At 44.1% G+C, this 23050-nt stretch overlaps 1 long non-coding RNA gene across 1 annotated transcript; it reads left to right on the top strand.

The window, feature by feature from the left end:
• The first annotated feature begins 13515 nt into the window (after positions 1 to 13515).
• LOC138066883 (uncharacterized) lies at positions 13516 to 21065 on the top strand. The gene is made up of 3 exons (XR_011140507.1): positions 13516 to 13816; positions 16690 to 16745; positions 20729 to 21065. It is a non-coding gene; the product is annotated as an uncharacterized lncRNA (long non-coding RNA).
• The last annotated feature ends 1985 nt before the right edge of the window (positions 21066 to 23050 follow it).

The raw sequence follows: 23050 nt of genomic DNA, 5'->3' as shown, positions 1-23050 counted from the left end.
CAATTTACTGCCCAGCAGCTGCTTTTGACCTTGCATGTGTAGCAAAGGGCTAAGAGGTCAAGGGAAACATGAAGGAATCTACTTTCCTGTTGTTGATGGGAGAGCCGATGAAGCTGACTGAATTATACACGGTGTTGCCTACCGGATGACCTTAGTATCTCTCCCTTCTATTATGCAAACTAATAGCTTCACAGCCAAAGTAAAGGGGACCAGCGATTCCAGCGCATTTGGGAAAGAGGTCCCATGGCTGATTGAAAGGGGTGTTTTACTTCAAGCCGGTAACATGGGCTTTTGGCTGGAGGCCTGCAGTTGAGTCCTTCCCCAGAGGTGAAAGGTGTCAGCTCTGCCTCTGAGAGGGAGTTTAAAGGCTGTGAATCCAACCAGAACTGCAGCAGTAATTTATAATGGCAGAGTCTGGGTTTTGCAGAATGGGACAGGAGGTTGTTGTTTTAAAAAAATGTTCAATAAACCTGAGTAAAGCCCATTATTTTTTCTTTTGTTCTCACTTATGAGAAGCTTTCAGTTTGGTCCCTTGTAGTTGCTGACACTGACTTGTGATTTCTCAGCTGGAGTAACCGTGAAGGAGGGGTTGAATAAACAAGTGAGCTGATCCCCACTGCCTAATATGTCCAAATATGACCATTTGCTTGCACTCCCCTGGCTGTATCCATCTGCTGCCTCATGTCATTATGGCATGTCGACATGAAAACTGAAGGTGTGAATGGAAATCTACTTCTGGTAGTTTTAACTTTAGACAGTTCAGATATCGGAGCGATGTTCCCTCGGGAACAAGAAGTTCAGTGTGCGCTGAACCAGCCCCAGGCCTGATTTCTGAAGCTGAGTCATTCAGGGGACCATCCGCTAGCTAGCTGGCAGCTGTCTCAGTTATGAGTTTGTTTGCAGCACAGACATACCCATCCTGAAGCTGGGGATGAGAATACTTTTTCCACTTCATGATCGTGCAGCACTTAGTCTAGGCCATGAGCAGAGCTCCTAAGCGCAGTATTAATGACTATTAGCATCTGTTAAGATGACATACGTGAATGAAAGTTACTCACTTAAGACTTGCTGGATTGGACCCCTTCATTCTGACTGTGCAAACCCACCTATAGATAGGGTGCACAAACTTCATTTCACTGATAATAGCTTTGATCCACACACCAATACAAGCTGCTCATGGCTTTGATTCTGTCCATTATTTGATCATCCAAAGGTTTCTAAAGGGTATCGCATAGATCTCATTCCTAAGTATAGTTTCTATCTTCCTGTTCTCAAATACAGCTTTCACTGGAGTAGTGCAAGATAAAATCATGTCAGGCTTCCCATAAGAGGCTATATTTTCTGATGGCTGGAATCCAACTGATTAAGTCCTAGATCAGGAATGGTGGCCCTTGTTCTCACTGTCTGGGTCATCTCTTAAGACCTGTGGGTTATCAGCTATCAGGCTGATTTCTCAACTAGTGCACTCTGTAATAGACTGATTGCGCCTTAAGAATCAGCAGCCAGTACTGGACTCAATTCAGTCACTTCATAGGGTTATAGATTCCGCTAACACCAATGTTATAGTTGGCGATGGCTGTATTTAATTTCCCCCTTCTGTTTTCATATGGGAAAGCAAGGGGAAACAAAACTATAAAGGGTCAGAAGGGATGGCGGAGAACCGCTTGCGACTGGCACAGTGGTCACGGCTCCAGCAGTCCACTCCGAGCAGTAGCGATAGGCTACTCCTAGCCCTGCCTTTAGATTACTGGCTCCCCTCAGGCAAATTGTGTCACAGTTTCCCCGTCACTCAAATATCGTTAAAGACAGCATTCTTTCTACAGTATTTACAAACTGACAGGTGGAAAGCATTGCCTAGAAGCTAGGCATTTGTTATATGGCTTTCTAAGGTATATCCTCCAAAAATCAGGGCATGGAAAAATCATGCTCATAACAAAGCATGGAAAAACCCCAACAAATGTTGGCTCAAACCCTGCCTTTCAGGCCACTCCCAAAAAGCAAGTGAGAATATAATGGACAAATCCTCCTCTGGCACCAGGCTAATCAGCCATAGCACCATTCTCTGATTCCCAATCTGTTTCATGCCATTCAAAAATCACTGCAGGAAAAGGCAAGCAAGGTTCAGACAACTTACAGCTCTGTACAGCAACTTTTTCTCATGACAGTAACATCAGCCAGTTGCCAGCATTTCAGTGTCTAGCCAAAGTGGATGGCAGACAACTGTCTGAAGCTGGGACGTGGGAAAATGAGGATAACGTTAGGGAAAAAAACAAAAACATCTTTCTTACCTACTACTGCCATCTCATCCTGCTTGAAGGAGATGTCTGCTCTCCATCAACTGAGTCAGTGAGTGGTCTTGTGGTCCTTCAGCGCTCCATGTAGCTGCTGGGCACCTGCACTGGTAGCTGTGGGACAAGCTCGTTGTACCTGCTGCATGTGAGAAGTTTCCAGCCCTGCCATGGCCCAAGGGCTTGGCAATTTCCACCCTGCTGTTTTGGCTGACCTGCATGTACGAATGAACACGCAGGCTCCTCGGGGGGTCACTGGGGCCTGATGGAGCAACAGCACCCGCACAGGGGCGTTTGTCCTCTGAAAATCTCTCTGGACTTTTATCAGACTTCAGGTTACCACTGACTATCTGCCTGGATCTAGGCTTTGATTTTCCACACCACAGCTTTCTTGCAGGCTGGTGGAGAGGTAGCACCTTTCCCTCAGAGCCCACAACTGACAGCGCCGTTCCCAGCAAGAGGGAGGCACGGTGCAGCAGTTATGTTTCGAGGGTGGGAAGATGGGTAGGGTGTTGGAGGCCACTCTCTGGATGGTGGAAATGCATACCTGGCAAGGATGAGTAGAAATCATCTTGTTTCCATCCCAGGCTGCTAATCTCAGTCTGTCAACTATCCTCTCCCATAGCATCAAGGGAAAGGGAAGAAGGAGGCGAGGCAGGCAAATATGGGGAATGAGGGCACTGGATCTGGGCTCAGGCACAGCAGACGGTGCCCAGGGCTGCAGAGGACCAGGGCTACAAAAGCTGCAGCCCCACTGCCTGCTTTGCTTGTGCCAGAGCTCTGGGGAGCCGCGTAGGCTAAGGCTGCTGGGGAAGGTGGCTGCGGTGAGCGGTACAGTGGCTTCACCCCACCTCTTTGGTCCCTCCTCGCCAGGGACGTGGGTCCCACACTCCTGGCTCTCCCCCCCTGCCCCACTGTCTCCATGCTGCCGCAGCCTCCCCACCTCCTCCCAGGTAGGCCCTGGCCCTTCAGCTGCAGTGCAGCAAAATTCAGTTTCGCCTACGCTGCTGAGAAACTTTGAGCTGGCGCTTCATAAAAATACCATCTTGCCTCCAAGAAACAAGGTGCAAGCTAGACCACTGAGAGGCTGTTTATTCCCTGCAACGCCGTGCTTATGAGACACTTTGGGAGAGCACTACATAGGTGAAGAGCATGGGGGAAGACAAAGCCCACTCCCCAGCTGGAGGAAAACAGGGCAGATCAAATAGAGGGATCCAGATTTACATCAGCTGTGGGGCTGGTCTGGTGACAGCTAGGTAGGCTTGCCATTTCGTATGGATGGCTCACCTCTTTGACAGCTGCAGTCAACGCAGACGTTTGATGTCAATGGAGCTGGGCTTTTACCGACGGATGCATTTCCTTCCCCTGCTACTCCTTCAGTGGGAAGAGCCCTATCTCTGCACTGCTAAATAAGCACATGAAAAGAGGCTGAACTTACCAAGCAGGAATCCAGTTTGAATTCATGCTGAGATCAGGCCAAAGAAGGAACAAAAAGTCAGTCTTGAAAGGTTTTTCAAGATTTGGGCATTTGGATTTATCTTTCAATGTCACTAAACAAGATCTGTGAACTCTCATCAAGAAAAACATATTCTATCTTTTAAAAGTCAATGCAGCCATAGCTCGAAAGCTCATGAAACACATAGGACAAACAAGATTTTTCTGAAGCTATGACTTGAACTCAAATCTCCTATATCCTGTGGCAGGACACCGTGGGGTTGCTTTCTCTCTTGTTGTGATAAGAAATTCTGGCCTGAATCAAGCAAGTGAAATGTAAACAAGCTCTTAATAATAATCATCATCATCATCATCCTCCCCTCAAAATTAAAGCTAAGCTTCCATATTCCTCAGTTGCATATTCTGTGTTTGAGCAAATTCATAGTAGCGTATAAAGATTTTACCAATATGAGATTTGGATGGTTTCTTATTAGTAGGCCACAAACTAATTAGCTGGATGATGCAAAAATGACTGTCAATAAAATCTTTACACCAATTTTTCATTCTGTGTGAAATGTCTTTTATATATATGTATATACATATATACTATAAGTAATAGAAATGATGCCCATATTTTATACTAGGGATGTAAACACTGGTCCCAACTGCAGTGGCAAATGAACCACTTACATTTTCTGATTGCATAATTTGCCTAGAGGATGGATGCATAATTACACTATAATTAAGTATAATAAACACAGAAAATGATTTGAGAAGGAAAAATTATCACAGCTTCAACCGCATCAGCCAGAAGCTCTCTTCTAATTAAGTTATTTTATTAAACAAAATGTTTTTAAGGTGTGTCCCCTTTGAAAATGTACATTACAGCCCATGTAATGTAATTCACTTTATAAGTAAAACACGACTTGTGTATGGACAGATGGTATCTAATAGGACTCATGAAATATGAACCGACTGGGTTCAGTCCAGCCTGATGTTGAGTACCCCACACTTCCCTCTCTTCAGGTAGAGCAGAAGGGCCTAAATGCTACTCAGGTAAATCTCAGCATCTCATAGAAGTCTTTCATTTTTGCTCAGTGATGGGTTCTTCTTATGTTACTTCTTTTTTTTTTTTTTTTTTTCCAGTTTAGAAGAGGAAATGCTAGCAGGTAATTCTAATGTTGTCATCCTGTAATGATACAGTAGAGGCAAACGTCAAGAGAAGAGGCAGCTGAAGCCAGAACCGTGTTTGGAGTAGAGATAGTTTTATTTGGTTATTCACTCTCAAATGCTTTTACCTTCACTAATTCTGATGATTGTCCTCTTCTGGCAAGATGTGAAAGTAGAGTTGTCTTTAACGTTACTGTGGCTGAAGAAAACACTCACTGACTCACAGACGATAGGACTCAGGAGGACCATGTAATGTGGCAGCTCACGTGGCAAAGGCTATCAGACACCCTCCAGTTCATTCCTCTTTGAACTACAGCTTATCTTTCTAAATGCCTGCCCCCGTCTGTGCTGGGACTTCAGAAGCTATTACAGGCCTTCGAGCATTATTCTGAATTTAGCTACTGTTCCTGTTTCAAAAAGAATGTTAAAAATGTTCAGCTTTGAGTTTCAGCCATAGGATTTCTGTATACATCTGCTTCATTTTCGCATTTCTCTTCCTCTTATGAGTACTTAGAGATTGTGATCAAGCCTTAGCCTCTCTTCTGTAAGCTCATTAGATCAAGCAGCCTGATATAAAAGGTTTGTTTCACAAAGCTTTGCTGGTTGTCCTGGCTCTTCATTGAACCTTTTACAGCACTGCAATATTCTTTGGGGGTCGTGTGTACCAGAACAGGACACAGTATCCTGGTTTCAGGCTCACCCATGCCATCTACAGAAGCAACTCACCTCCCCTTCTCTTGTGCAGAATGCTTTTGCCTCTCCTGCAGACTGCCAGTCGGGTTGCAGCTGATTCCCCCTCATGGTTCCCTGAGCTTTATCACAATTACAAGGTAGTCCCTCCCGCTGTAAGTCAGTTTTTCAGTCTCTATTCCTGCCTGTATGACCTTCCATGTCACTGTAGAGAAAAGCACTCTGCTGACTTGGGTCCAATTTACCAAGTATTCCAGATCTCTGTATGTCAATGACCTGTTTTCTTAATTAGCTACTCTCTTCTTCAGTTCCCAAGTCACCTGTAAGGTTTATTTGTGATGACACAAGTTTTCATTCAGGTCATTGTAAAAATTAGCATAACCTCAGTAACAGATGCCTATGTGATCAGCTAGGTATGAGATATAGGAATGGACTTACATCCAACACGGGGGAAAACATACCGTGCTAAGGAAAACCCAAAGAAGGAAGAAAATGTGTCATACAAGATGCTGAGGTTGTAAGAAAATTATCTTGTAAGTCAAAGGCAGATACTTACAGCACACAGGAAAATAATAGAGCTTTCTGAATTTACAGTCCTGAGCCTTAATCTTGCAAACGGAAACACATGCTTGATTTCAACATGCGAAGAATCACAAGAATGGAGCTATGCTAACTCACTGCATGGTGAAAAATCTCTTCTAATAGAAAATGCAACATGCCAAGTGGGACTGAAATAGAAAGCAAGCTGTTTCAGGGAAGCCTTATATGCAACAGTGCTGAGAATCAGTTGCCTACAGCAGCACAGCATCCTTGAATTCAAAACGTTGAACATTACGTTGTGAGATATCTCTGAATGCCTAGTGCAGATGTCTTTCTTTAATTGTGTCTACTGCATACACAGCTTATTGGGTAACGGAAAGAACAATGTGGTTTTCAATAGGAATCTTTTCAGCTTCAGTTTTCCACCCTTAAATGCTTATAGATCTCTGAGCCACAAAATGTTGTAGGTTACTGATGAGATTATTCATATGTGCAGTTACTGCTTGAAGGTTACTCCAGGCCTAACACTTAAGTCCTCATGGATGTGTAGAGTCTTGATGACTGCTTCAGTTTCTGTCCTAATCTTATGCATTTTTGGTTGTACCATGACCAAATTTCAACTAGGATCTTCCATGAGAAATCACAGACATAGTAATCTCAAACCAAAGAGTCATTTTCAAATGCTTGGCAAACACTAGACCACAGAAACTCAGTGTGTCATAAGATTCCACTTGGTCCCATCATCATGGGTGGGAAAAAGGAAGAGGATTATCCATAGACCTCAAAGTGTTTTACAAAGGCAGGTAAATGTTGCTATTCCCAGTTAATGGACAGGGTAAGGGCAAGCTGGGACTTGCACAAAGTCACCCAATTCATCAGCCAGAAAACTGCCACTGAAACCCATATTCTGGTCTAAACAGGTTCTTAGAGTGCCCTCATCACTGTAATATCTGAGTACCCTCCAGTACTACATTAGGAGAATTTGGGCATGTCTGCACTGGCTGATGCAAACAGCTGCACGTCAATCTGGCCCCCTTCTCAGCCAACTGGACAAAAGCCATCTCCGCTCTGAAGCTATATAGCCACATTAACACTCTACTGAGCCAAGATGTATGAACTCCACTACAAGTCAGGGGGAAAAGCTTGGCTCCAACAGCTCTCTCACTCAGCTCCATGGCTTCCAGGATGCAGCTTGCTCATGGCTGGACAGTGCCTGGGTGAAGCAGACGTGAGGCTGTCTCTGAGCATAGGTAGATCTTTCTTTATTCTGAACCCACTTTCATAATTGCAGTGCCCCTCAAAGTATTTTCAAATGCTTCGGTTCCCACTGAGCCATGGAGTCAGGGCACATCCATGTTGGTTATCTTGTTACAGCTTGACAGCTCCTTTGAGGAGAAATGTGGAAGGAGACAATCTGATCAGAGAAATTTGGGTACACTGCAATAAAGAAAGAAAATCTGCCAAGTATATTTAGTAAGTCAGGAAAAAGGAAAGAGGAGGAAAACACCTCTTTAAACCCAGGATCTACTTGTCATGAGCAAGAGCACTAAAAAATTTGTAACTTAATGAGCTGAAGGAAGAGTAGCTATTATTACAAGGCATTGTGCTGGCAAAGCTCCTATATAGTACAATAATAGTTCTCTCCAGACTTCTCTTCCCTTCCAAAGCATGAGGAAACATCAGTGTGCTTAGCCTCAACTCCCTGGCAGGCAGCATCACTTCCTCCTGAGAGTTAGGCAGCTGACACAGCGATGGGAAGGCTCGCTTTTGTAGCAGCTACAAAAGCCCTGTGTGACCCAATAGGTCTGACATACAGTTGAAGAAATGAGTCCCGCTCCAAGGAAGCTAAAAATCCCGAGGAGCCCTCAGAACATGTCCTAGACCACTCATGCTCCCAGGTTTAGAAAGCCTTTGAAGGTTACTAAGTTCATATGAACCATCCCTAGCTCAAGAAGTCTCTGCGCCTCAAATGGTTAGAGGCTAGGAGAGCAGAGCAGAAGCGTTGTCCTGTGCTCGCCCTGCTTTTGCTTTCTTCCCTCGGGCACCTGCTGCTGACTGCTGTCGTGACGGGGCATCAGGCTAGGTGGACTTTCATCTGGTGCAGGATGGCTACTCTGACGCTCTTGTCTGCTTCTGCGTCCAAATCCTGGCTGGCTACGATCCAGTGACTTCACCGGATCGTCACCCTTCGCCTGGGGAAATCGGGGCAATGTGTAGGCGGCAGTGCTTCTTCGCAGCTTTGCGTTTCTTGGACTTTTGCACAAAGCACTGAATGGCAAACGTATGCTTCATGCATATGCAGAAAGGGCACATATTTGAAAAAAAACGGACCTGGTTAGCTTGGCTATGATCATCCAGGAAGTTTGTGGCAGAGCTGCAAATAAAATCCAGACATTTTGCCTTTTAGGCCTGTGTCTTCACAACAACACTATTCTTCCTCTGGGCATCTGTGCTTGTTGTCTTATTGGGATGCATTGCTCAGCATGTATTCTTAAAGGGAAAGGGTGCTGGGAAAGCCACGCTTTAATTCCTTAGAGAAAATGACACCACCTACATAGGAAAACCCCATAGCTTTTTGCAATTATTGCCTCGCATGTACATCTTTCCCTCCCTTTGTGATCTTTACCACTTCCTTACCATATGTAAAAGGCCTGATCCTGATGAAAATAGTCATGGTTCCAGAAATGCCACTCAGACAATGTTGATTTACCTCCGCAGAGGATGTGGCCCAGCGCTTTTGGCCAAATTTTTCTGGAAGCAGTCAGTCAGATCTCTCTGTGCATCTTTATTCTCCCCCACCCAGAGAGCTGAGGAAAGCTGGGCAACAACGACCTTGATGGACTTCACCTGGCCCACCCAGGGAATAGCTATTTCTAGCCTGACACGGGAAACCTAAGCCTTGGCCCTTTAATCTAACATCTCATGTATGTTGCTGAGCCTAATGTTTAATTTGAAAAAAACAACCTGAAAATAGCATTAAAGGAAGTAGAGGATTTGAACAGCACTATATTTTTAAGATAGTCTTTCTGGAAAACACTGTATTTAAAAACTGACCCTTTTACCATGAGGTTTCTGAAACTATAGAGCCATCACAAGCTTCCGGTTAGATAAGGGTTGTAATTTGGAATTGAGTAATGGAGTATAGACAACACAATTCCCTTCGTGTTAAGAAGTAATGTACAATCATTGGGCAGTGCCATATTGTCCCCACTTGAGAGTCATTTGGGGCTATTTGTGCTGGAAAGTTAAAGTTCAGAGAAACACAATGATGACAGTAGCTCATCCTTTGTTCCCGACAGAAGGATGGTGCCTCAGTGTGTAGATCTCCATGGAGCTTTAGGGAAAAACCCTGCATTTGAGGATTTATGGTCATCAGTCTCCCACACTTGCAGGATCATTGAGTTAACGTGTGAGCCTGGGACTTGTAGTGTTTGGACAGGCAGCTGGAGAGCTGTAGTAGGCTGAGGTGGATGTTACAACCACCCCTTAAGTGAAGTGATACAAACTCAAGACCATATTTTAACAAGCAGCTCTCATTATTCAACTTCTCTTAACATATTTCTAGTGAAGGGACTGGAAGAGAGAGGAAATATAGGATTCTCTGTGGTGTTTTTATGCCATGCACAAATATCTGCCTAGGAGCCTTTCAGACCTCTTTGCACTCCTGGAGCAAGGAGGAGATCTGGACTGGGCTTTTAAATTTTCCTCCATTTTGTTGGCGTGAAATCTGACAGGCAGGCAAATGTGTCTGTCTGCCTTGATCTTTGGGGTGGATCTCCTGTTGTACTCTGTTTTTCCAGGCCTCGATAGGGGAAAATGTAATAACTATCCAGAAACATTAATCACAGCATCTCAGATCTGTAAATTCTCAAGAGTTTTTCTCCTGGAGCAGTGCAAGGCTTTGACCCATTTTCAAAAGTTGGTACAAAGCATATATACATAAGGAAAGCACACATACTTGTAGCATCTGCAAAAACATATGGTAGTTTCACATCCCACTAACCAGTTTCCTGGATTGAATACATATAAGTGCAGGCTTTGTGTGAACTAGCAGTTTTGAATACTGGGTTTCTGATTCTCATCCCTTAACCGCAGGCCTTCCTTGACTTTGTGAGAGATACCATTTCCTTCTTAATTTGGCAAGTTATTGCACAGAGCATTTCTGGGTACTCATTCTTATATTGCCTTTTTGCAGGTGAAACTAATCTCAGTCTCCTCAGACAATCTCTTTACCCATCCTTCCATTTCATATAGAGCTGCTGTGTTATCGCTACTTAATCCCAAATGGGGAAAAGCAATCACTTCCAGTACTAGGCAATTATGCTTCAGATATCTTGTGATTTTTCTGGTCTGTTGATCTACAGAGTGCATTGCAGATTTTTCTAGCTAAATTGTCTGTTTAATGAAAGATTGTGTTTTGCCAAAGTATCCATTTTCCTTATATTTTTTTGAGGCAGAACATCTAATACTTTTGGCTGTTGTTTCTGACAACGATATCATATTTCCTGTCTTATCAACATTTTCTGTGCAAACATACCCACATATCAGCATGTTTTCCATTTTAGCAATCAAACTGGAGTCCAGCATGCCTTCTGCTACCACTGCCAAAGCAACAAAGTCTGAGAATGGGCTTAAGCAAAGGAATATACACATGGAGAGAACCTAGTGCACCTCTCTGGACCTCTGGTTATGCCATTCCCATTGTACATTAGTTTAAACTCTTGGAAACTAGCAGTGATGGAGATCCCAAAGCCTCTCTGAGACATCAGTTCCAGCATCTCCCTTTCCTTATGGATAGGGCTTTCCTAAGCTCTCACCTAATCTGCTTTGCTGCAGATAAAGCCAATTATATCTTGTCCTTTCCTGTGCAAACAGAACCAATGATCGCCATACCCTTTCAGCTACTGTCCTCACACATGAAGTCATGGCTGTCCTCATTTTTTTCTAGACTAAACAAATCCTACTAAAAAAAAAAATTCCTTAAAGGTCATGTTTTTTTAAACCTCTTATCAGTCGTGCTGCTCCCCTCTGAACTTCTTCCTGTGTTTGCATCTTTATTCGAAGTGTGGAGCCTGGGCCTGGGACCTGTGGCCTGGGCCTCTCCAGCGCCAGGCAGAAGAGAATGACCTCCACATGACGGGTTCTGTTAATACCTTTCAAAATAACAAATATCCTTCTGGCCACAGCATCACATGGTTGACTTATAATTGACCTTGTTCTCTACCAGCTCCCTTAGCGTATTGTCAGTACCATGGGCTGGTTCCTACGTGCACTTTGATTATGCACTGGCATTTTCCTTCCTAACAGTGTTCCTTACAACAGTTTGAATGGCTATTAACTTAATACTATTTTTACAGTTTATTCTGAACTTTAAAATCAAAACCCCTCCCCTCCCATAGCTGAGAACTTCCAGATTATTTTGCTTTTTTAACCTACTTGTAAGTGCACTGTCAGTTCTACCATTCAAATTGTTAACAGAGATATTTAAATGAAGCATGACCAGCACAAACTTCTGTTGATGTGTCCTCTCAGTTTGACAGTGAATGACTCATACCTAATCTTCAAGGATGTTTTTCCAACCAATGGTTGAAATACAGCATTTATTTCTGTCAGATAGATATCATTCCTGATACTAACAGCCGTCCAAAGGAGTTCTGAAGCCAACAGTGATACCAGTGAATAATAGGTGAATACCTACTTATCACCTGTACTGAGAAACAGGCTTGAGTACCAAGCCTTGAAACTATACTCCCCTTTTTTTTTTTTTTATAAGAAGGCAGCAAAGCTTGATTATTCATAGCTCTAGAAGCAGGATGGGCACATCAGTATGTCCCTAAAGCCAAGATGGATGAGCTAATCAACTTTGTATTGTTAAAAGAGTCCCCACCTACGCTTTCACACAAAGGGCTGATTAGCTCACAGGTATGCAAAACTCTGGGAGGATGCCATCTTTCATCACTACCAGAAGATGTTTAATATATGTTAAGTTGCCAGCAATTAAGTGTTTGTGTACATGAGTGTGTACACACGCGCAGCCACTTGCTTGGGTCCTAGAAGCTGCTCTACACCACTAACCTGTACTAACCCTGCCGTGCTGAGGCAAAGCCCTGTGCTGGCTACGGCTCTGTGGCTGCCAGCACTGCTCAGCTCACCTAGCCGCATCTCCGGGCCTGCCGAGCTGCGCAACAGCGGCTTGCCCGAGGAGTGCAACAGCTACTGTCATCACATCCCAAAGGAAGCAGCTTTCAAAATGCTTGTCTGTCTTCCTACAGGCAGGGGCTCTGAAGGAAACAGAATCACAGTCTGGTGGCTTGTCTGCACAAGGAAGCGAGGGAGTAAGCTTACAGTATATGATACACTCCCTCCACTCTGCAATGCCCCAGTGCAGGAAAGCTTAAAGCACTCCACCATCCAAGTCACTGATACAAATATTGAGCAGTATCTGAGTGCACCAAACCACAGCATGAAACACCCTCTTCCCATGTGCCAGTGTGCTCACAGGAAGGTGAAGCAAGGAGCGTGACTGTAAGTGCACATAATAGTGCGTTATATACCAACCCCCCAGGTGGCAAAGCCCTAACCTTTGAGTGGGCTTTATGCAGAAGGGAGGGCGTTATCTGCTCCTGTGCTTGGGGTTGTCACACCAGCTCGTAAGGCAGCTGAGGTCCTGGCTCCTGGCTGAGGCTGGTGGGTGTGATTCCCATTCCAAACTGGAAGAAGCGATATGAAATATTGGCTTAAACTTTGGAAGTGCTAAGTACCTCTTCCCATCCCCACCCAGTGGTATGCATGTGGGCTCTGCTTCTCAACAAACCCTGGTTTTATGTTGCCTCCAAAGTCACCTCTAAGAAAAATGCAGGATGGTCCAAAAGGGAAACTGGCAGGATGGGAGGAACTGTGAAGAAAAGTTTTTTGAAGCAACAGAATCCTCTCTTCCTCTGGGAAAGAGAAAAATCCGCGTCAAGAGTGGAGCTGTGCCATTCAGCACAACACACGCTCCTAGGCTCAATGCATTCCATAGCTGGTGAGCTACAGACAATGTATACGTCCCTGTTAAACATCTGTCAGTGGCCCTGGAAGTGCAACAAGCTAGAACGATTACCTTAAGTCAGAAATTTATGCTGGATGGAAACAAGGGGTAATTTGAAGAAGAAACCCTCCCTCCCAGAAAAAAGAGAAAAGAAGACAGAGACAGTAATACATTTGCTATTCTTCTAATGGTGCACCTCAGTGTGAGTAGGAAGCAACTTATTCTGGCTGTCTGATCCTGCACTCTTCTTCTATGTCCCTTGCTGAAGATCTGCAGGACTTCAGCAATGACTACAAACCGTGCTCTTCTGCTTTCCTCCCCATTAGTTTAACAGGTATCTGGAAAAGAATGTGACCAAAAAGTCAGGCATGGCAGTGTGCATTTGCCAAATATGTAGCAATATATGTTTCCCAACATGTTTTCTGACTATAGCGTGTAAATAATAGACGATATAGGCGTGTATCACAGAAAGTAGTGCTTGCAAATAGAATAGCTTTCTTTTCTCTTGCTGATACAGGAAGATATCACCCATTGTGATCCACCTGGGCCACCTGTCTTCTAAGGAGTGGAGACGTTGAATCTGTGCGATCTGCATCTGCTCTTTCCAGGGAGGTGCATGATGAGGGCCGGTTTATGTTGCAGAGTCAAGCCCATGAGGAACTGAGTGAGTTTAAATTCATGCCCTGGAGCTTGTGCGGAGACATTACTGCAGAAGAAATTGGGGCTATTGCTGACAAAAGTAACAGGCTAAATCCTAAATTACTGCACCCCGTTAGAGCTTTGCTGGTTTCAGAAGAGCTGTATCAGTTACATCAGCTAGGCTCCCTTTGCACAGTGGGAGCTCCTGTCCCCAGCCCAACCATGACTGCTTCTGCAGGCCACAACCTCACCGTGGTTGGCTGCCGTTTGCAGCAGTGAGGCGAAGAGGGAGTCTGCGGAGGCAGGCAGCTCTCTTTAGTTCCCTCTGGCTGATGCTTGCACTTAACCCAGCATTTTTACTTTTCAGAAGTCTTTGTACCAAATAACTTTGTCCTAATCGCTGCACTACCTCAGTTATCGCCCGCACAAACATTCCCTTCAGATCAACATACCGGCTGGGCCAGAAATCACACAATTGATGTTTTGGTTTCCACTACCTTATCTAAATCCAGTTACTGCTCAAAATGAGACTAAGTCAACAGACTTAATTGAATGAAAGGACTGTGAGACAACCTAGAGATTTGTGGCTGGGTATGTCCGTGCATGAGTTAATCGCTAAGCAAACACTTTGCAACAAACAGAGTTGGGCTGAGCAAGCTCAGTGCTGCTGCAGCCCTGGAAGCTCCCAACACACGAGTGTTGCGAGAAGCATTGTTGTTGGGGCTGGCAGGAAGATTTAAACAACAGCACAAACAATGTAGCACCATGGAGAAAAGCTGGGGATGGACAATGGAGCAGGCCATGAACAAACACTTCCGCTTGCTGCCTAGATCAGCAGATAGCAGAGACTCTGTAGTAGTGGCAAAAATAATTGCTCCCTTGTAAATGTTGCTCTCTGGATATGTGAAATAGCTGTGATGGCACACAACAGCTGGCAACAGCGTGTCCCTTGATGTCTTCAGTTCATTTCTGGAGATGCAGCTCCCAAACCCCCCATGTTCCCACCTGCTAGCCCCTGCAGACATCCTAGGTTTTCGTGGCTGAAGAGCCATCACATTTCCCCTGGCTCTGAAGGCTACTTTTATTCGGGAGAGCAAGGCATGAAAGAAACAAGTGAGGATGGTCATGCTGGGTCAGACTGCAGCCCCACCTTGCCTACCTCCCAGGCTTCAATGGACGCCATGAGCAGACTCTGAGGGAGGAATATTAAAGCTGCTCTTATTTGTACTGTCTAGGGTCATAGACAAGATCTAGTTCCACTGTGACAGTGCTGCACAAAGCTTCTTCAGAAAGGAAGGCATAAAAGGAGAAAGCCTTACTTTGCAAGTGCAGCTTGCCCTGGTAAAATCTGTGCCCTTCCTTTTTTACCACCTACTCGGTTTAGGAAACTCATGTTGCTAACTGATGGAGCTGCTTTTTGGGTAGGCTGCAGCAGAAAGGCTCAGATTCATGCCAAAGGTTCATCTTAGCCATTGCAAGAAGGGAGGATGAAGCTGCAAACCTCCTAAAATAGTCATTAAATAACTTCTAAACCAAGATGACTCACATACTTTCCTGGCTGGTAGGACTCCATCAGGTGATGGAGAACCTGAATCAGGTTCTTAGCTTGGCACAGCAGTCTTACGGTCACTTAAAGCTGGCTTTGTCATGGACGGGATAAAGAAAGATTTTTGGCATTTTAGTGGGGGGTTGAACATGCTTTTGACTGGAAAAACTCATCCTACGCCACCAGGAGAGACACCACTCCCTGCACAAGTCACCCACTTGTCACCTCACTCTTGCTTGGGGCCAAAGCTAGGACATCTGGCTAGGACATCATCTGAGATGATGTCACCTAAACAAAGTAAGTTACTGAACTCAACTGGTAGATCCCTAGGCTCCAGTCTCCCTAAGGGAGGCTAGAGATGACACCAATGTATCTGCAACACATTTGACAGTTCTCACCCTTTGGCACACTAGATAAGCAGACAGAACAACTCTTCTAACAAAGCCAAGAGAGATGGGAAGGACGATTAGCTTTGTGATCAGGTGCTGTGTGGCCAGAGTGCTATGCAATGTCAAAAGAAAATGCTGTTGAATGCCCAGGTTTCGGGATACAATAATAACACATGGCGCTATATTTCATTCCTTTAACAAGTGCTGAATATGCAAAGGCTCCCTTCCCAGCTTCTGCCTCTGTCTTGGAAGCCAGAGAAGAGCTGTATGTATAATTATTTTCAGATGCCATCCACTTTATTGATTATCTGAGTGGGATGCGCAAATAACGGCAGCTAAAGCCATGAGCAGAGATCGAATGAGGCTTGCTCCCTTTTGGGAAAAACTGAAATAAAACCACCATATGAATGGGTCATTGAAAACAGGCTGGAATATATTCCCTATAGTTATTCTGAAAGTTCAAGGGCAGGGGAAAAGAAAAAAAGAAGAAGCTGTCTCTGTGTTCACTAAACCTCTAATATCTGAAAGTGCTTAAAAAACACACACACACTTTTTTTCATACAATCATGGAAAAACATACTAAGCTTTTGACTCAATGGTTTTGTTTTTCCAGTGAGTCCCTTCCAGGTTCCACGCGCCATCTCATAGTCACGTCTGCTGGGTGAGCTTTGAGCTAACAAACTTTAGAAGAGCTCTTTGCGATTTTGCCACATACATAGAGTTTCAAGTATCAGCTTGCTGGAAGTGCAGTGGAGAGGAAGGGAGGGAGGGAAGTGGTGTGAGCTTTGCCAACACACCTGCACAAGCTTTGGGCTCTCCTGGACACTCTGTGCACTAATGATGTATAACCTGTAGAGCCTGGCAACACACTCACTGAAGACTATAACAGACAGACTGTGCATGCCTCTGATTTCTAATTTCTTAAAACAAGTAATGCTCCCCACCCCCAATCCTGTGCTGTAGGTAAATGCTTAGCATGGAAACCGAGATGTGCTCAACTGGGCAGAGCTTCTACCAAGGTAAGGAACAAATGACAATTTAATTACAGTTTTTTAGGCCTATGTAATTTCTCTTCTAATGCAAAAGGGGGGAAAAAAGCTGAAAGAAAGACAGAGTTCGTTTCAGCTCCAATGTTCTGCTAATTTTTCTTTTGACTATTAGAGATGCAGCTGGATCCTATTTCTAATCCACTTTCAAATTCACTTGAATTAAAATCCCAGATCACTGCTGTGTTTTCAAGTTGAAATGTGCATAGTAGCCAAAGTTTATATTGCAATTTCTGGAGTTATGGAATGATGAGCTCCAGTAGAGGAAAGTGTGTTGTATGCCTGAGTCTTGGGGGGAAAAAAAGGTTGGCATCAGTGTTACGTGGAATTAGAGCTCACTTGTAGAATAAATAGCCTTGAAGTTAATACTTTGGACTACATTTTACATTTAGTTCCACTCACTAATTTTAGTGGGTATGGAAGAGCAAAGGTTGCCATGGTGTAGAGGTAGGAATGGAAGTGCAATTTAATTATAAAACCCAAATATTGTTGAACTTTCATCTGAAATTAAAAAATTCTTGCTTTCGTTTGGGGTTTATTTCAATGATAAATTAACTTTCTGACTAAAATAGAACAGCAAGATTGCCCTTGCTTCAGAATACCTGTGCTTTCTCTATTGCTACCTGAATAGCAGTCTAAAAGCTCACATTTTTCCTCCGGCATCCTGTTTATGTCTAAATGCAAGAGCATAGTCATGTTAGACTTTGCCACCTGGAAAACACCATAACTCACATGAAGTTATGAATCCCCATATTCTCTAGGCTTTTATATCTGCCATGACAATTTCAAGCCACTGCCAGGTTAAACCAGCCAGCCAGTATTTATGGAAAATGAACAGATTAATCATTTCCAATAGTGGGACACGATTATGATATAATTACAGCAGTTTACATTGACATCCAAGTGGACAGATACGAGCCAAAAATTAGAATAACGGATCCACCCATCTTCTACCCAAATGTAAACAAGACAGCATGATTAAAAAGAAGACTAGAAGACAGAGCTCAGGCGTTCTCCTTCAGCTGCATTACTGTATGATTGCCAAGCTACCACACAACCTTTCTGCCAGGCAATTTACTGAACCATAAACTGACCTTTACCTCACAGAAAAAGTTCAGTAGCTTCATTCAGTATCAGCCCTTTGGAACAGTGCTAGAAGTCCATTATTATCAATAAGAGTGAGCGACATAGACTATATTTTAGAGATGGGGTATTGTATGATCACAGCGTAAACCTAGTAAGTACCTAAAATCCAATTCAGCCTGAGCTGTGACCAACACCATTGGAGAGTGCACATAAAATAGAATACAGGCAAAAAGGGAATGAAGCCTGTATGAACACAACTGAAGACTAGGCAAATGAGACCTGATTTTTTTTTTCAAAAGACTGGCTGACAGGGAGGGGCTCCCTTATAGATGGAGGATTAAAAATCCATACACGGATTCTGAGGAGCCTGATGTGATGTGACGGAAAACTGGGGTAGATCTTTGGTTTGACTAAATGAATATAACACTACTGATACTGAGCAAGTTTTGCTAGTTTACATTAGCTTTATGAACTATTAGCCCCTTTGAGACCAGAGCTTTTGCAGGAGAAAGACAGAGACTTTTCTTTTGGTAATACTAGAATCAATCCCACTCCACTGTGAGGATTTCCCTCATTGGCAGAAACAGATGGAGCAAGGCTATCCATATTTGGTTTAGAGCTCACCTGAGAAGAGACTTGAAATTACCCTAGTAACTTACTTCCCTCCCTCTCTCCAAGAAGCAATAAATAAATCTGCATTGGAGCATCCAGGCATAACTCTGGTCCTTTCCACTAATGGACCAATATCTCAGTCCTTGCTTCCATCAGACCCACTGTCCCACTCCCGCTGGTTTGGGGCTGCTAGTAACTTTCATTTTCCTCTATACAAGGTTTTTTAGGAGTGGCTTCTTGGGACAAGGGTCCTTCCTGGCTTGCAAAGGATGTGGTCCTTGATCTGTTCATCTTGTTCAGCTTTTGGGGCAAAACAAAACAGTGACATCTTTCCATTCCTCTGGTGCTTTCTCCTGAGAGTTTGCTCCACTCCTCTTCCACGATTCTTTCTTCCTCAGCAGGATGCTGGATGCTCCTGGGACTCTGGCTGTGGCTGTTTATAAACATACCTGAGGACCTTCATGTTTCCAGAATCGTCCCACAAACTAACTCCCACCTTCACAGATCCCTGAAAAGCTCACTGACAATGTGGAATATCCCATCCCCACCATAAATTACCAGGCTGAGACCATTAGTCTTCTTTCCAAAATACACAGGGGACATCCCAAGTCTACTGAGCATGGTGATGGGATCCCTAAGGGAAGAGTGGAGAAGAACAGGTTATACATACCAGAATGGCTCTTGAGCATTAGTCTGCATCAAAGTATTTCATCTATGTCCAGTCTCATGTGATTTCTCCTAGTGTCTGGGATAATGCAGACATCTCAAACCAGTTAATGCCAGGTTGCTTCCTCTGGCCTTCCAGGAGGGATACTGACAGGATGATGGGACTGAATAGGGCTACAAATATAGAAGTAATAGGCAGGACAGAGAAACCATTCTCAAAATTACATTTCCAAGAAATTCATGACCCTGAATTAAACAGCCTCTTCTAGTCTTTGACACACCCTTGTGTACAGTTGTCATCCTTCTTGCTACCATCACTAGGAGAAAACAGGTGCCACTCAGCTTAAGGTTCTCACCTCTAAATACATCAGGGTTAATCCAGACCAACTTGGACTATGTCCTTTGTCAACATAGCTGAACATCACACACATCCTCAAGGGAGCTGGCTAAATGGAGGAAGCTCTCTTGGCGGCTGAACCAGTTTATACTAGCTGAGGATCTGGCCTACTAACACCTGCACCTGTGGCATTAGGACAAATAAAGGCCCATGCTCTGAAGCATGGTAAGCTCCTGGTCTCCTAAGCCGTTCCAAATCCCATTTCCTTTTTACTTGTGCTGAATGTAAAAACAGAAACAAAGACACACACCTAAATAAACAGAAAAGCACAGACAGCAGAAGGGGAGAGAGGCCCTAGTGCAGGTCTTAAGCCAACTAGTACAGTGAGATGTTTTCTATTTGCAGTCCTTCGTGTGAGACCTCGCCATATCGTGCAGACGAGAAAGTGAGTGGGAGACTTGTTGGACAATGATGGTTTTCCAAATGGCTTGCAATTACAGAAACACCTGCTTTACATTATTTTTCCTGCTAGTCCACAACAAAAATCCCCACTGGTCAACATTTCTCAGCAGGCCTCATTTCTTCCCTCTCTGTGGAAGACTCAAGTCACTGGTCCCTAAGCCCTAGGCTACCAAAAGGTCACTCCCCAACCTCATGGAGTAGGAGGGGGAAGATAGAAGGGAGAAGGCCACTTCTGCACAGAATTATGCCAAAATGTTAGCTAGAGGACCAAAACCACACAAGTCTGCTCACCATCAGGTGGGGGAGGGAGGTAGGAGTGTTATCCAGGCCAAATGGACGGGTTTGTAAGACGCATCTGTTTTCACCATGAAAACCTCACAGCCCACACCTATGCAACACACACCACTCTAGTCACCACAAGTTATTGCTCTTGGTCTCCACTGCTTCCTGTGGAGCTGTAATGGGTCTGACACAGTGTCCAATGAAACCAAAGGGAGCCTTTCCATTGACTCAATGGGCTTTGGAGCAGGCCCAACATCTGTTTGGCCCTTTCTGTACGCAGCGCAGCCAATTTATTCTTTATCCATTCCTGGGCCTCTCTCTTCAGTAGCAGCCATATTTTTCCTACTTATGGTTGTTATTAGCCACACTAAGCACCACCCCTAGGAAGAGTCCATCCCCACCCCCTCAGCAGCCAAACCCTCTGGCGTGCTGTAGCTATGAGCACTGCCCCAACTACTTATCATTCTAGCTAGGTAACAGACTCATCCTTCCTTCTTGTTTATTTTTCCAGGCCAGCCCTTCAAGCTGCCAAGTTCTTCCTACTCTTCTCCTCCCATCAAGGATAGGACTGATTGTGCCATCTGTTGTATCGTGAATCTTGTCAAGAATCAACATAAAGACCAACCAGAAAGGTCCAAGAGCCTAAGACAATTAAAGAACATTGTCATGAGCAGGCACAGGTACTTTCCCACCCTGGTTGCTGGCAATTCAGGCAATGATTTCCCTACAGCTCTGGAGTACGAGGGAGGAATAGCAGACAGACAGCTCAGTGGTCTAACTTCAGGGTCCAGAGCTGGAGTAAAAGAGATCTGGCTATATATCTATAAACTGTCTGGTGGTATAAGATCATCCCCATATTTCCTCAAGTGTGAATATATGTATTGTGCCACAGAGTCAATTCAAAGCCCTTCAGCTTCTAACTACTCTCAACAAATTTGTGATTCATGTTGCAGAGAGTATCATGGGACCAGGGCACAAGTCTTGTCGGGGTCCCATGCTGACAGCAATGGGCCAGAAAATACCATCCACTCACTGTGCAATACAGAATATTCATCTCTCATGACTTTACTGAGCCCTTGGATTCCAGGATCCTTTTGTCATGGGTCACACATGTATTCCTATGGCATGAAACGCATGTCACTAGCGCATGTGGCTAAGCAGAACAACATGCCGTCATACTGCTGTCAGCAGTTCTCAGAGTGGAAAAACAGGTCACCAGTTTTCAATAATATGAATCTATAGATACTTCCAGACATTGAGCTGCAGATACATTTCGGGCATTGCCACTGTGTAAAATAGACCCCCATGCAAAAGTCCCCCTGATGTACCCTGAAATCCCATGGATTTGAAAATGCGAGCATGATGCCTGAGGCCAGATGTGCAGACTGGCAGGCTGCTGGCACTGTGTATAGGCACATCTGCATGTTAGGTAGTTACTCACCCCTGCATACTTCCCTGATAAAATCTGGATTGCCTAAAGCTGGTATTTTCACTCCAGGGTTCTTATCAAGGTATTTACCACCTCCTGTCTGTGCCTTGCAGACTGAGGGTGTTGAATGCTCCCTTATTCTCTCTGTGGTACAGTAAGCTCAAACATGCAGGAGCTGCTGTACAATATAGATTTTTTTTAAACTCACTGGAGCACGCGGTGGGTGGCTGCTGGCCTGTACCTCACTGTGAGCCTGATAGGATCTCACCCTGTTTGTACCTGCAACTTTGCCTTTTTGATCCTCACACTGACTTTCTGCAGCTGGCTGGCTCTTTCCTGTATTTCATGGCGTTTGTTGTGTTGTTGGCTGGTAGTCCTTGGTCGCATTTTAAAAGCTCTTGTCTTCTTTGGAGGATTCTACCCCAGTGTAGATGTTTTATGGCTGTATGAAGGAAAGGTGCGTTTGGGATGAAATTATCTCAGGAGTGGCACAAGCGTGTATGTCACCTCAATATATATGTATAGCACCTTTATTCTCTCTAAAATACAAAGCATCACTCTTTGTCTTTCTAAATAACAACATTGAGATAGACCCTCTATCACAAATGCAAGCTGTCCTTGGGAATAGTCCCTTTCCAAGAGCACCCCATTCCTCTTTCCCACCCATTGCTGATACCAATTATCTACTTCAGCCAGTTTCTGCTCTCACCTTCCTCCTCCCACAAGAGAGAATGCCATTCTCAATCCCTCACAAAGAGTCCTGGATGACTCTGCCATTCGCCTCCAAGTTTGATTAAAGGGGAGAAAGGGGCACAGAGTCTGAAATACAATTTCTGAAAAAAATATTAATTTCCTTTGTGAAAATAGTGAGGAGAATTATTTCATTATCCATTGGGGAAACCTAAACAACAGACCTGTTTCAGTTTGATTTCACAAAATTGCTTAAGAATAACATTTGTGGCTAATGATCAGTTGGGTCCATGTTGCATTGTGCAAAGGTGTCATTTATCTTGGGACCGTGATTCTACAAACAATATTGCCCTTAACAACAATTCCCATGAGGCACTATAGAAATAGATTGGTGCCAGTCTGACTCAATAGGAAGCCTTTTGACTAAATTCAAACAGAATGAAATGAATCGTAGTTTGATTTCAGAAATGCCATAGATCTTGTTAGATCAAAAAATAACAATATAAAATGTTTCACACTTAAAATAATGAGATCTTCTTCTGACACTTTCTGTTCCAATTTTTTGTTTCAGTTTGGGACGCAAACTGAAAATTGGAAAGTCAGAACCATCTCATGAGGCAGACTTCTAAATGCCCCAAAAGTTTTGTGTTGACACAGGCTAGCTCTGAGGGACTGTGGGGAAGCAGCCTTCCCTTTGATGCCTTAATTTCCCCT

This window comes from Struthio camelus, chromosome 3, assembly GCF_040807025.1.
Source record: "Struthio camelus isolate bStrCam1 chromosome 3, bStrCam1.hap1, whole genome shotgun sequence".
NCBI lineage: Eukaryota > Metazoa > Chordata > Aves > Struthioniformes > Struthionidae > Struthio > Struthio camelus.
The sequence above is the reverse complement of the archived record's forward strand: the minus strand, read 5'-3'. Positions and strand labels throughout refer to the sequence as shown.